Below are 13,245 nucleotides of genomic sequence, written 5' to 3'. Positions count from 1 at the left end.
AGTAATTTTCTGCTATTTTTTAGAACATGCTAATGAGATTCATTTGAGTTTATTTCACTTGCATTAGATCATAAAAACATTCAAGTTAATAAAACAATTTACCCCATTGCATTTTCACTTGATTAGGTTAAGTCATTTGATAAGTTAACTAGCTCACTAGTTCTCGAATTTCTAGATATTAGACTAGTAATATTCTGTTTTTTTTTAAGACGTGTTAAGAGGGGTATTTTGGAGTGATTCCACTTGGAATGGAGACATAAGACATCCTATTCAATAAAAACATTTGTCCCATCCCATTTGGATTTGATTTACTTGGTCATTTGGTGAATTATATATTCATGTAGCAAATATGTAACTTCCTGTAGCAAACACTATAACCTCTTGTAGCACTCCTCTAGTACGTGTAAACTTGACCAAATTGTTGATCTAAAGATGATATGAGGTTGTCATTGATGTCAACCCAAGCAACACCAGGGGTTACCCTAATCTTTCAAAGAAATTTTGACTTGACAACTTACTCTATTTTGAGTCAAGGATCTTCTATATAGATTCTACTAGTCGAGGTGTTTCTGTTGATATATGGCACACCAAGTAATTCTTCACGGTTTGAGAGATATTCATGTTTGAAGTTAGTAACCCTAGTTAGTGCGCTAAAACCCTATGGGGTTGTAACATGGCACTCATAATTGGTTTTGGTCATTGAATAGTTAATAATTAATAATATTTTAAGCTCCTAAAATCCCTCCAACATTCTCTATAGAAGCCCCTCTCAACTCTATAAAAAGAAATCTCATATATTCTCAAAATGTAGTGATCATGGCATTTTCTCTATAACTTCATTTCTGCGAAGTCTTAGATTTTGAAATGAAAACACATTTCATTTTCAATCCTGATGAACATCGTGACCGAATTTCAAATCTTGGTTCGCTATATTTTTGGATATATGATCTGTGGAAGTTAGGGTTTTTGCAGGGTCCCGAATTTCATCTCAAAGAAGTGACCTTCGGAAAATCGTCATAACTCTCTTTCTGAGAATAGGATTGGAATTCTGTAAAAACTGGTGGATAGTGCATGGACTGTAGTTTTCTATATATCAATTTCAAAGCTGAAGGAGGAAACAGTGACACAGGGCACACCATACAAGTTCCCTCTACTAAACTAATCCATAAATAGGTCATTGTGAGATATTAGGCACAACTTTGTCTTAAAGAGTCCAAATCAGGTCAGACCTATGGCATTGGAAAGAAGACTCAGAGGGATACTACAGGGACGAAGATCCCATATTGGGGATTTGAAATCACAAAGATAAATCAGATTATATATCGTGCTCATAGAAGGTGAGAAAAACTAGATCAAGTGATGTTAAGGGTTGCAAGGACCAGACTTTCTAGGGCAGCAAAGGGCAAGGTGCAACAAAATGATGCAGCAAAGGTAAGCTACAGGTAAGTATCTTTTGTATATGCATGTTAATTTCTTAATTGCATTAGGTTCTTTGTATTCTAATTTGTTTTTTTTGTTTAGCACTGACATATGCTCTGTGGGATGAGGTAAGTTTTGTTATTATCATGTCATGGGTATTTCCTTGAAGACTTTTTGTAGGTATTATATATTCATCAAGAGAAGACCCAATGCATAATCTAATGTTCCGAAGAGTGAGAAAGGGTGGCATGAAAAGAGCAACAATCAAGGTTCAGAACAACAACAAGAAGTTCACCATATGAAGTCTTCAAGTGGGAAGCACTGCATACAATCATTGTAAAAGTATCATTGTACAGAGTCATTGTAAAAGCATCATTGTAAAAGTTGTACAAGTGTCTATCTACCAAGAGTTGAAGAGGCAGTGTTGGGAGGTCTCGAATCATCATTAGGTGGTTGTGTCATAGTTGGGGTTATGGTCTAGTGTGTCTTCTTCTTCTACATCATTCTATATTATTGTAAAGTGGACCATTTTCCCTGGTACGGGAGTCCATTCTTCGTTTATTCTTCTATAGGATGGTAGGGTGGTGCTAGGGTGAGTTGTAGCTCAGGGGGTGTTGGGGCATCCATTCAGTTGACTACTGAAGAATCTCGGGCATTGGAGCATCCATCTAGTGGGAGCTGGAGAATAATGTTTTTCTAGAATTCTAGGAAGTTGTTGCTTTCATTTCAGTTGGGGCTGAAGATTAAAGAATTTATTAGAAAAGCGTTCAGTGGTTTTTGACCCTAAGGGGGTTTTCCACCTCAAATATTTGTGTCTCTTAGGTTCTTTTATTTACTGTTATTACTACATAAACGTTAATAATAATTGAAGAATAACTAATGCTCTGAAAAGACTTAAAAGTGCTAATTGCTAAGGAATACTGATTAACCCCCCCCTTAGTATTTTCCAACAATTAGTATCAGAGATTGGTTCCTTCAGTAACATCTTAATCACTGGAAGTCAGTTTTCAGAGCATAGAGATGGGAAATTTAAAGAAGTGGGTTACAAGTATTTCAAAGGAAGGTACAAGTACAACAAAATCTCAAGAAAGTGAGTATTGTGTACCAACCCCTGGTTTTGATGTAGATAATTACTGGATATGGGAATCCAGGATGGAAGTATGTTTGTAGGCACATCGAGTATGGGAATTAATTGTTTCTGGAGACACATCTACCGATGAAGCTAAAAGGTACAATTTAAAGGCCATGAATGTAATTTTGAATGTTTTGCCAAATTCTGTGAAAAAAAAAGTTGATCAATGTTCAACAGCTAAAGCTCTTTGGGAAAAGATTCATAATCTCTATTCAAAAAAGAAATTAGGTCAAGATGTTATTGAAAACTTAGATCCTTCTGAGTATGATGAAGAAGGGTTGGCCATAGAAGAATTTTCTAAGGAGGAAATCAAGCTTATAAAAGAGCTCAAGGCTGAGAAGATCCGTTCTAATATTCTTGAAGAACAAGTTCAAGGTCTCAAAATTGAAGTTGAAGAACACAAATGTATTGAAGAGTCACTTCAAAAGAAGTTGGAATAAATCAATAATACAGTGGCACGAGAACAAGAGAGAAGTCCAACAAAAGCAACAAGAACTTGACACAACATTTACAGAGATTAGCAGGATTACACAACAGATGCAGGAAGCAGAAATAGAAAGGAAGGAATATGATCAAAGATACATATCCATCGTTGACCAAAAGAAAAAGGAATTAGAAACATCTCCAATAGAAATAAGCAGGCTCGGGATTGAAAATGAGAAGCAGAAGGAACAGATAAAGGTTCTCAACAGAGAAGTTGAGAAGACCACTCTTCTCAAGCTACAGGTTGAGGAGGCAGAAAAAAGAAGGAAGATCTTGAAAAGATGGTTTCAAGAAGATCTTGCTCAAAATCAAGAAGAACTTGATGCAACTCGTGATGAGATCAACAAATTTAAGGGATCACAAAAAGAATACTTACAAGATAAGACAAATGAAGAAGCGAAAATGAAGGCAATTAAATATGGTAAAGTTCCAGTTGATGAAGGTACAAGCTCCACAACATCGAGCAGTATATGGCACAAGTCTACAATTGACAGGAAGGTAGTTTGAACAAGATGGTAGTTTCATTAAAGGTTCAGGAGGAGCAAAACAATTGAAGGATTACAGGTTATCAGGAACAAGACAATATTACTCTGCAAAGGATATGCACAAGTGGAAGGAATTGATTTCGACGAAATATTTGCACCAGTTTCCAGAATGGAAGCCATCCGGATGTTTCTCACCTATGCATGTTTAAGAAAAATAAAGTCAACCAAATGGATGTTAAGTCAGTATTTCTGAATGGAGAATTAGAAGAAGAAGTTTACATCGAACAACCTGAAGGTTTTCTACTATCAGAAAAAGAAGACTATGTTTTCAGGTTAAAGAAGGCTCTGTATGGTCTCAAGCAGGCTCCCAAAGCATGGTATGCTCGTATTGACGGATATCTACGTCAACAAGGGTTCAAGAAAGGTACTGCTGATAGCAATCTTTACGTACAAATAGATAAGAATAATTTAACAACTGTTGAGGTATATGTGGATGATATAATCTTTGGTAGCAATGATGATCGACTAAGTAATAACTTTGCTACAAAGATGCAAAGTGAGTTCAAGATGTCTTTACTTGGTGAGTTGACATATTTCTTAGGGCTTCAAATATCTTAGCAAGAGAAAGGAATATTTATATGTCAAGCCAAGTACATCAAGGAAATATTCAAGAAATTCAAAATGGAAGATTGCAAACCCGTCCTTACTCCGATGGTAACAGGTTGCAAATTGAGCATAGACAACTCATCTAGGGATGTGGATCAAAGGTTGTACAGATCTATGATTGGTAGTCTTCTATATGTAACAGCCTCTTGACCAGATGTTATGCAAGCAGTTGGACAAGTAGCAAGATTCCAAGCAGCACCAAAAGAATCACATATTATTGTCGTCAAAAGAATTCTTCGATATCTAAAGGGCGCAATAGAATATGGCTTGTGGTATCCCAAGGGAAGCAATCTCATTATTCAAGCCTTTACAGAAGCAGATTGGGTAGGAAGCATTGATGATCGCAAGAGTACTAGTGGAGCAGCATTGTATCTAGGTGGTTGTCTTGTATCATGGTTGAGCAAAAAGCAAACCTCAATCTCGTTATCTACAGTAGAAGCAGAATAAATTGCAACGGCAGCTTATTGTACTCAAGTCCTTTGGATGAAAAAAACTTTTCAAGATCTTCAAGTACAATTCAGTGAGCCTATTCCCATCTTCTATGATAACATCAGTGCAATTAGCATCTCCAAGAATCCTGTCATGCATTAAAAAAAAAACACATTCCGATAAAATATCATTTTGTTAGAGAACAAGTCGCTGAAAAGAATATCAAACTTGAATATGTTGGTACAAAAGAACAAATCGTTGATATCTTCACTAAACCTTTACCTCATGAAGCATTTGAATATCTTCACCAAAAGCTTGGGATTCTCCCAAGTTCTCATTAGATTTTCCTTATTCAAAAAATAAAGGGGGAGTGGAAGTGTGTACAGGTCCGCAGGATGGTTGTGTGTCAGGGGGAGTTACCCTTTGCCATTGATGTCAAAGGGGGAGAGAAGGCAGTAGGAAGAGGTGCCCTGATCGCAGGGGGAGTACTTGTGTTGCCATCAATGCCAAAGGGGGAGATTGTTGATCTAAAGATGATCTGAGGTTGTCATTGATGTCAACCCAAGCAGCACCAGGGGCTACCATGATATTGCAAGGGAATTTTGACTTGAAAACTTACACTATTTTGAGTCAAGGATCTTCTATATAGATTCTACTCGTCAAGATGTTTCTGTTGATATATGGCACGCCAAGTAATTCTTCACAGTTTGAGAGATATTCATGTTTGAAGTTAGTAACCCCAGTTAAAGTGCTAAAACCCTATGGGGTTGTGGCATGGAACTCATAATTGGTTTTGGTAATTGAATAGTCAATAATTAACATTTTTTAAGCTCCTAAAATCCCTCCAACATTCTCTATAGAAGCCCCTCTCAACTCTATAAAAATAAATCTCATATATCCTCCAAATATAGTGATCGTGGCATTTTCACTATAACTTCATTTTTGCGAAGTCTTAGATTCTGAAATGAAAACCCATTTGATTTGAAATCCTAATGAACGTCATGACCGAAGTTTAGATCTTGGTTCACTACATTGTCAGAGATATGATCTGTGGAAGTTAGGGTTTTTGCAGGCTCCCGAATTTCATCTGAAAGAAGTGACCCTCGGAAAATCGTCATAACTCTCTCTCTAAGAAGAGGATTTGAATTTGGTAAAAGGTGGAAGATAGTGCATGGACTTTAGTTTTATGTGTATCAATTTCAGAGTCAAAGGAGGAAACAGTGACACATGGCACACCATACAAGTTTGCTCTACTGAACTAGTCCATAATTAGATCATTGTGAGAGATTGGGCACAAATTTGTCTTGAAGAGTCCAAATCGGGTCAGACCTGTGGCATTGGAAATAAGACTCAAAGGGATACTACAGGAATGAAGATCACATATTGGGGATCTGAAATCATAGAAATACATCAGATTAAATATCGTGCTCCTGGAAGGCGAGAAAAACTAGATCAAGTGTTGTCAAGGGGTGCAAAGGACCAGACTTTCTAAGGCAACAAAGAGCAAGGTGCATCAAAATGATGCAGTAGAGGTAAGCTACAGGTAAGTATATTCTATATATGCATGTTCATTTCTTAATTGCATTAGGTTCTTTGTATTCTAATTTTATTTTATTTTTAGCACTGAAATATGCTCTACATGATGAGGTAAGTTTTGCTATTATCATGTCATGGGTATTTCCTTGAAGACTTTTTGTAGGTATTATATATTCATCAAGAGAAGACTCAATGCATAATCTAATGTTTTGAAGAGTGAGAAAGGGTAGCATGACACGAGCAGCAATCAAGGTGCAAAACATCAGCAAGAAGTTCACCATATGAAGTCTTCAAGTGGGAAGCACAACATACAATCATTGTAAAAGTATCATTGGACAGAGTCGTTGTAAAAGCATCATTGTAAAAGTTGTATGAGTGTCTATCTGCCAATAGTTGAAGAGGCAGTGTTGGGAGGTCTAGGATCATCATTAGGTGTTTGTGTCATAGTCGAGGTTATGGTCTAGTGTGTCTTCTTCTTCTACATCATTCTATATCATTGTAAAGTGGACCATTTTCCTTGGTACGGGAGTCCATTCTTCTTTTATTCTTCTATAGGGTGGTAGGGTGGTGCTAGGCTGGTTCATGCAGTCATCAAGAGGTTCAAGCCTTTGAAAACTTCAGGGTGGTATGGGGGTGCTAGGGTGAGTTGTAGCTCATTGGGTGTTGGGGCATCCATTCAGTTGACTACTTAAGAATCTTGGGTGTTGGAGCGTCCATCTAGTGGGAGCTAGAGAAGAATTATTTTCTAGAATTCTAGGAAGTTGTTGCTTTCATTTCAGTTGGGGCTAAAGATTAAAGAATTTATTAGAAACGCATTCGGTGGCTTTTAATCCAAAGGGGATTTTCCACCTAAAATATTTGTGCCTCCTGGGTTCTTTTATTTATGGCTATTACTGCATAAACATTAATAATAATTGAAGATTAACTAATCATTTGAAAATATTTAAAAGTGCTAATTGCTAAGGAATACTGATTCACTCCCCCTCCCCCCTCTCAATATTTTCCAACACAATTTTTCTCAAAAAACTTGGTTTTTGTCTCTTAAGGTTGAATCATAACCCCTAGGCTCTAAATCCATGATTTAGGAGAATAAAACACCAATTAGGACATGCCTTTTTAAAAAGTAGATTAGGCCTATTTATTTGAATTCATGCTCTTAGGATTTAAATTACAAATTGTTGTTCTTGCCTAGGATTAATTTCTTTTCAAAGTAACATTTCTATTTATGAAATTAGTTTAAGATTTTATTTCATTACATTCACTCCATTACATCATGACAACTAAATGACACATTGTATGATGCACGTATAGTGTTGATACCTCTTAAGTTTGTTCAAACCCCGGGTTGATAATTAAAGTTGGTAGCCTTGGGAGTTACAAAATTCTTGTTGCAATAGTGGGGCTCATCACCAGTCAGAAGGTGGGACCCACAAGCTTATGTGGCAATCAAGTGTTTCCCTATCGTACCCTAACACATGGCACCCTTTCATTGGCTTCTTACACCTGCAAAGAGACAAAATGTATAATTAAAAAATATGATAAAAGACAAATATATATATAATAATAATTATTATTATAAAAAAGGTTATTATATAATGTGGTTATAATAACCATATACTAAATAGGTTTGGGGTGATTAAAAGAAAAAAATCCAACACATTAAAGGTGAATTTTAATATTAAAGCATGGAGCTTTAATGTATTCCAAAACCATATGTTAAGAGATAAGCCATATTAAATGACGGGTAGTCAACACGGGTAGCTAAACATGGAGAATAGTTATAATGTGCATTATGTTGTTGTAAACGTGGGATGGCGTAAGGCCCACGAGTCGGGCAGGTCGGGCGGTCACGTTTAACCGATGGGTCAGCGAGAGTTAGCACGAGCACACGACAGATGATCGATGAGTTGGGCAGTTGAAAAAAGAGTTGAGGGCGCGTGCCAACGGTGCGATGAGCCGACCGAACGAAGGAAACGTGCGATGCGGAAGTCATCTTGTGAAAATTACTAAGTGTTGGGTGGTGGAAATTTTTATATGTGATGGCAGTTCCACACATGGGCGCCCACACCATGGGCCAACGCGAAGTTGGGGTGAGTTGGACGAAACGGTCGGTCGACTTGGTGAGTCAACGCCCCAAATGATGGGCCAACCGCCATATAAGTAAAGCGTTGGAATCGTGGCAAAAAGGCATCAAGTGAAGTTTCCAAGTGTTCATGCGAGTTGGAGGGAGAGCTAGCTTAGAGAGGACTGAAATTTGGCAAAGTGCAGGTGGACTCTTGGGCCGAAGCATTGAGCCGGGGTAAATGCAGAAAATGGAGCCACAAGTCGTGCGAAGGCGTTCGGGCGAGGGCATGCGAGGGCGTCGAGCCAAACGATGAAACGACGAGGGCATCCTAGGGCATTTTTCTTAACGATCATTTGGGCAAAGTTGTGCAAAGGTGTTTGGGCGAGGGCATGTGTAGGCGTCAGGCCGAACGACCGAATGGGAAAAGTCATTTGAAGACATTCAGGCGAAGTCGTGCAAAGGCATTTGGGTGAGGGCGTGCGAGCGATGCCACACTGAATGGCTGAATGGGCGAAGTCGTGTGAAGGTGTTCGGGCGAGGGCATGCAACGGTGCCTGGCCAAATGATCGAACGTGCAAGGGCATGCGAGGGCGCCGAGCTAAATGACTGAATGGGCAAGGTTGGTTTGAACGTCTGAACGAGTGAGGGCATGCGAGGGCGTCTGCCTGAACGAGTTGAGGGTGTTCAGCTGAACGAGCCGAGGGTGAACAACGTGTTGAACAGTGCGATGGTGAACGAGGTGCGATGGGCAGAAGTATCCTTAGGCAGTCGAATGGTGGTTCGAGTAATGTGAACGGTGCAGGCCGACTTGCATGATTTGATAGATATTGTACCAAGGAAACTTGGGGTTTCCTACAAAGACTGTAAAACTGAATATTTTGTGAAGTATTGATATTATCAGGCAGACTCATATTTCAGGGAGTTGCCCCTCCCGGTTTATTATCCACTGTGCATATATGTTAAAAGATAATAACTATGAATGATGTATGAATGTTTCCGCTATGCTAATGAAAGTGTACTTAGGAAAGTTGAAAAATAAACTAAGTATAGAAAGTAGGCGTATTCCATGATCGCAAGTATTGTTAAAAACAAAGTGGCCGGTGGTGTCGCACCTCCTATAGTGCGGTTGGAAGAGTACTGCCAGTGTAGAGGTGTGATAGGTGGTATCGGAGCCCTGATTCAGAGAATCGGATTTGCAAAGAAGCTGGTCCCACTGCACTTCATGACAGGTGGTATCAGATCTTGATTCAGTCGAACTAGGCATACCGAAGGAAGTGTAATACTTTGTGACAGGTTTAGCAGGGGACGAAGAAGAGGAAGCTATGATATTTGAGGATGTTGTAGACATGACAATGATAGAGGATGAACTTGAAACTGATCAAATTGTACCAGGATCGTTCATTTTGTAGACATTGGTGGATGAGGATACTCACATGGAGGAGCCTCATGATGAAGTAAGTACTACTTATGCTTGTGTTTCATTTGAGCTTTTGGTAGATGGGTCATATGCAGAGAAGGGTAAAATCCGTTTGCCGATGCAATGGAGGATCTTACCATGGATGTCTACAATGAGACCTTGTATGGAGAAGCAAGGACCATTGACTGTTGTAGATCTTGTTGGGGTTGTTTGTGACCTTATGGCAGAAGGTGCAAATTCCCATGATAAGGAAGGAATGTGATGATCATTGTGGAGGAATGGGTCATGCTTTAGCCATATGGAGGAATTGGCTAAGTGCCTGGCATGACTCATGGACTGATTAGAGAAGGGAACACACTTGAGTTTGGTGGTACTTGGGTGGACTTCTCATGGTCGAGACCAAGAGGAAGTCTTGGTGGAACCTTCAGTGGGGGAGCCATGTTGGGAGAGACTCATGTGATGATAATATGGTTTGGGTGACAAAGTTCACTAGACCGGATTGCAGACTTGGATGAGGATGACCAATTGTTGTGATGGGTCTACTTAGTTGGAAAACATGGGCAACTTCAGTCATGGAAATCAAGTTGGAGACATGGAGCATGGCAGTCTTATGCAGGGACATTATGCAGGAGCACTTGTAGAGGTGTCACTTATGGGCATCCAATAAGGAGTGCCAAGGCAGGGATGTTGTGTAGGTGGATTTGATGATGTGACATGAAGATGTTTTATTTATGAGCTAATAGGGATGTTGTGCACTCTTGTACAACAAGGCCATGGACTTGGTTGGACTTGTGAGTAGAATATGGAGCATTCCTACTAGTTGGAAAGCTGAGGCATCTTGTAGAGACCTTTGGGTCGAGACGTGTATGCTTGCTAGGATGTTGGTTGGAGATGATTCATGGAACTCATGATGACATGAGGTTGTGACTTTGGAGACTTCATATTATGATGGACTTAGAGGATATGATGCATTGAGGAGCTGAGGTCAGGGACTTTGATGCAGTATGGGGTGCATACTTTTGACTACATTTATGGGTGTGGTTGAGAGAGTGACTTGATCTGGAGGATCGATATGAGACACTTTGGAGTGATGGAGTTGCAGCGATGATGATGCCTTTGTGGCAACACTTGAGCATGGGTTGAGCTGAGACTTAACCAATTTTGATACATGGGAGCTGATTGGTCTATGATCATGGGCAGCGCATGGGAGATGAGATAGGTGTATACTTGTTTCTTTGGCAGACTTGAGGTATGGCACATTACAGATATGATGGAGGTTGCTTCATGGACCTGGATGTGGCACATCGAGAGTCGGATTTGATGAGGGGATCTCTTCATATTGAGGAGATAGATTTTACACATATGGATGATGATGTTGGGATAGATGCGACTGATTTCATGTAGCACATTGATACCAAACATCATGGATAGCATGTTGTAGACGAGATGAAGTTTACTTCATGGACCTAGGCATGGCTTATTTAGATGGAGATGGATATAGATTCTTGATCGAGTCGATGTTGTGACAGGAGGCTGAGAGAAATAACCGATGATGGCATGAGGAGGTTCATTCTCATGGTTTGGACACGACAGTTGGATTAGCTACCCAAATAGTTCGATTCATGGGGGCTAGTAGTGTACCGAGGTATGATTGAGTTGTGTTGGAGTATCATGGCAGCAGTTCACACGAGGACGACACATGATGGGGTTGAAACGATATGTTGCAGTGAGCATGTATCTTGAGTTAGAGGGACCAAACTTCCACGGTGGGGCAGCATGTGGGGATTACGACGAATGTGGTTGATGATCATGGATTGAGGAGACTTTTCGATTCATGGAGACATGATCCTTTATGTTTTGTATGATGGCAGAGCAGAGGTAGGCAGCATGGGCATCTTTGGATGTTGGAGCTAGCGACACTTTGCGATGTCGTATGATGGTGTTGTTGAGGACGACAATTGTTTAGAGTGGGGGGCTATGTTAGGCCCATGAGTTGGACATGCCAGGCGAGCGCATTTAACCGATGGGTCGGCGAGAGTTGGCACGGGCGCACGTGGGTGAGCGACGAGCTGGGCGGTTGACCGGCGAGTTGACAGCACATGCGAATGGTGCGATGAGCTGAATCAATGAAGGAAATGTGTGACACGAAAGTCATCTTGTGAAAATGACTAGTGTTGGGCAGTGGAAAGTTTATATGTCAGAGTGGTCCCGCACATGGGCATCCACACCATGAGCCGACGCGAAGTTGGGGTGATTTGGACGAAATGGTGGGTCGGCTTGGTGAGTCACCGCCCCAAACGATGGGCCAACTACCATATAAGTAAAGCATTGGAATGGTGGCAAAAAGGCATCAAGTGAAGTTTCCAAGTGTTCATGCGAGCTGGAGGGTGAGCTAACTTGGAGAGGACTGAAATTTGGAAAAGTGTAGGCGGACTCTTCAGCTGAAGCACTGAGCCGGGGTAAACGCAGAAAACAGAGCCGTAGGTTGTGCGAAGGTGTTCGGGCGAGGGCGTGCAAGGGTGTCAGCTTGAATGACTGAATGACGAGGGCGTCTTAGGGCATTTGTCTGAATGACCGTTCGAGCGAAGTTGTGCGAAGGCGTTCGAGCGAGGCGTGCGAGGGTGCCGGGTTGAACGACCGAATGGGCGAAGTCATTCGAAGACGTTTGGGCGAAGTTGTGTGAAGGAGTTCGAGCGAGGGTGTGCGAGGGTGTTAGGCTGAACGACTGAATGGGTGAAGTCATGTGAAGGTGTTCGGGCGAGGGCGTGTGAGGGTGTCGGGCCGAACGATTGAACGGTGAGGGCCTACGAGGGTGCTGGGTTGAACGACTGAACGGGTGAGGTTGGTGTCAACGTCTAAACTGGTGAGGGCGTGCGAGGGAGTCTGCTTGAATGAGTTGAGGGTGCTTGACTGAACGAGCCAAAGGTGAACGATGTGTTGAACAATGCGACGATGAACGAGGTGCGACGGGCGGAAGTATCCTTGGGCACTCCAAATGGTGGTTCGGGTAGTTTGAACAGTGCAGGCCAACTTGCATGATTTGACAGATATTGTACCAAGGAAACTTGGGGTTTCCTGCAAACACTGTAAAACTGAATATTTTGTGAAATATTGATATTATCGGGTAGACTCATATTTCAGGGAGTTTCGCCTCTCGGTTTATTATCCACTGTGCATATATGTTAAAAGATAATAACTATGAATGATGTATGAATGTTTCCGCTGTGCTAATGAAAGTGTACTTAGGAAAGGTGAAAAATAAACTAAGTATAGAAAGTAGGTGTAGTCCACAATCGCAAGTATTATTAAAAACAAAGTGGTCAGTGGTGTCGCACCTCCTATAGTGCGGTTGGAAGAGTACCGCCAATGTAGGGGTGTGATAGATGGCATGTGTTACAATTCAAACAACGTGCCATTTAAAAAGATGTAACTGCCATATGTTATATTTTATCTAATGCCACACAAAATCGTTAACAAACCAACCATAGAAACCTATATAAAAGTGAAAAATTGTTAAGTGTTTGGCCAGAGGCGGGGTTTGACCCAGGGCCTCATGCACCCAAGTTGGGCACACCATCAACGACCCATGGGTCTTCTTTGGGATGTATTCCCT

The sequence above is a fragment of the Pinus tabuliformis genome, chromosome X (genome assembly GCF_031772625.1).
Source record: "Pinus tabuliformis cultivar Carrire ecotype Pingquan chromosome X, CPIR1, whole genome shotgun sequence".
NCBI classification, from domain to species: Eukaryota; Viridiplantae; Streptophyta; class Pinopsida; order Pinales; family Pinaceae; genus Pinus; species Pinus tabuliformis.
This window is presented reverse-complemented; position numbering follows the sequence as displayed.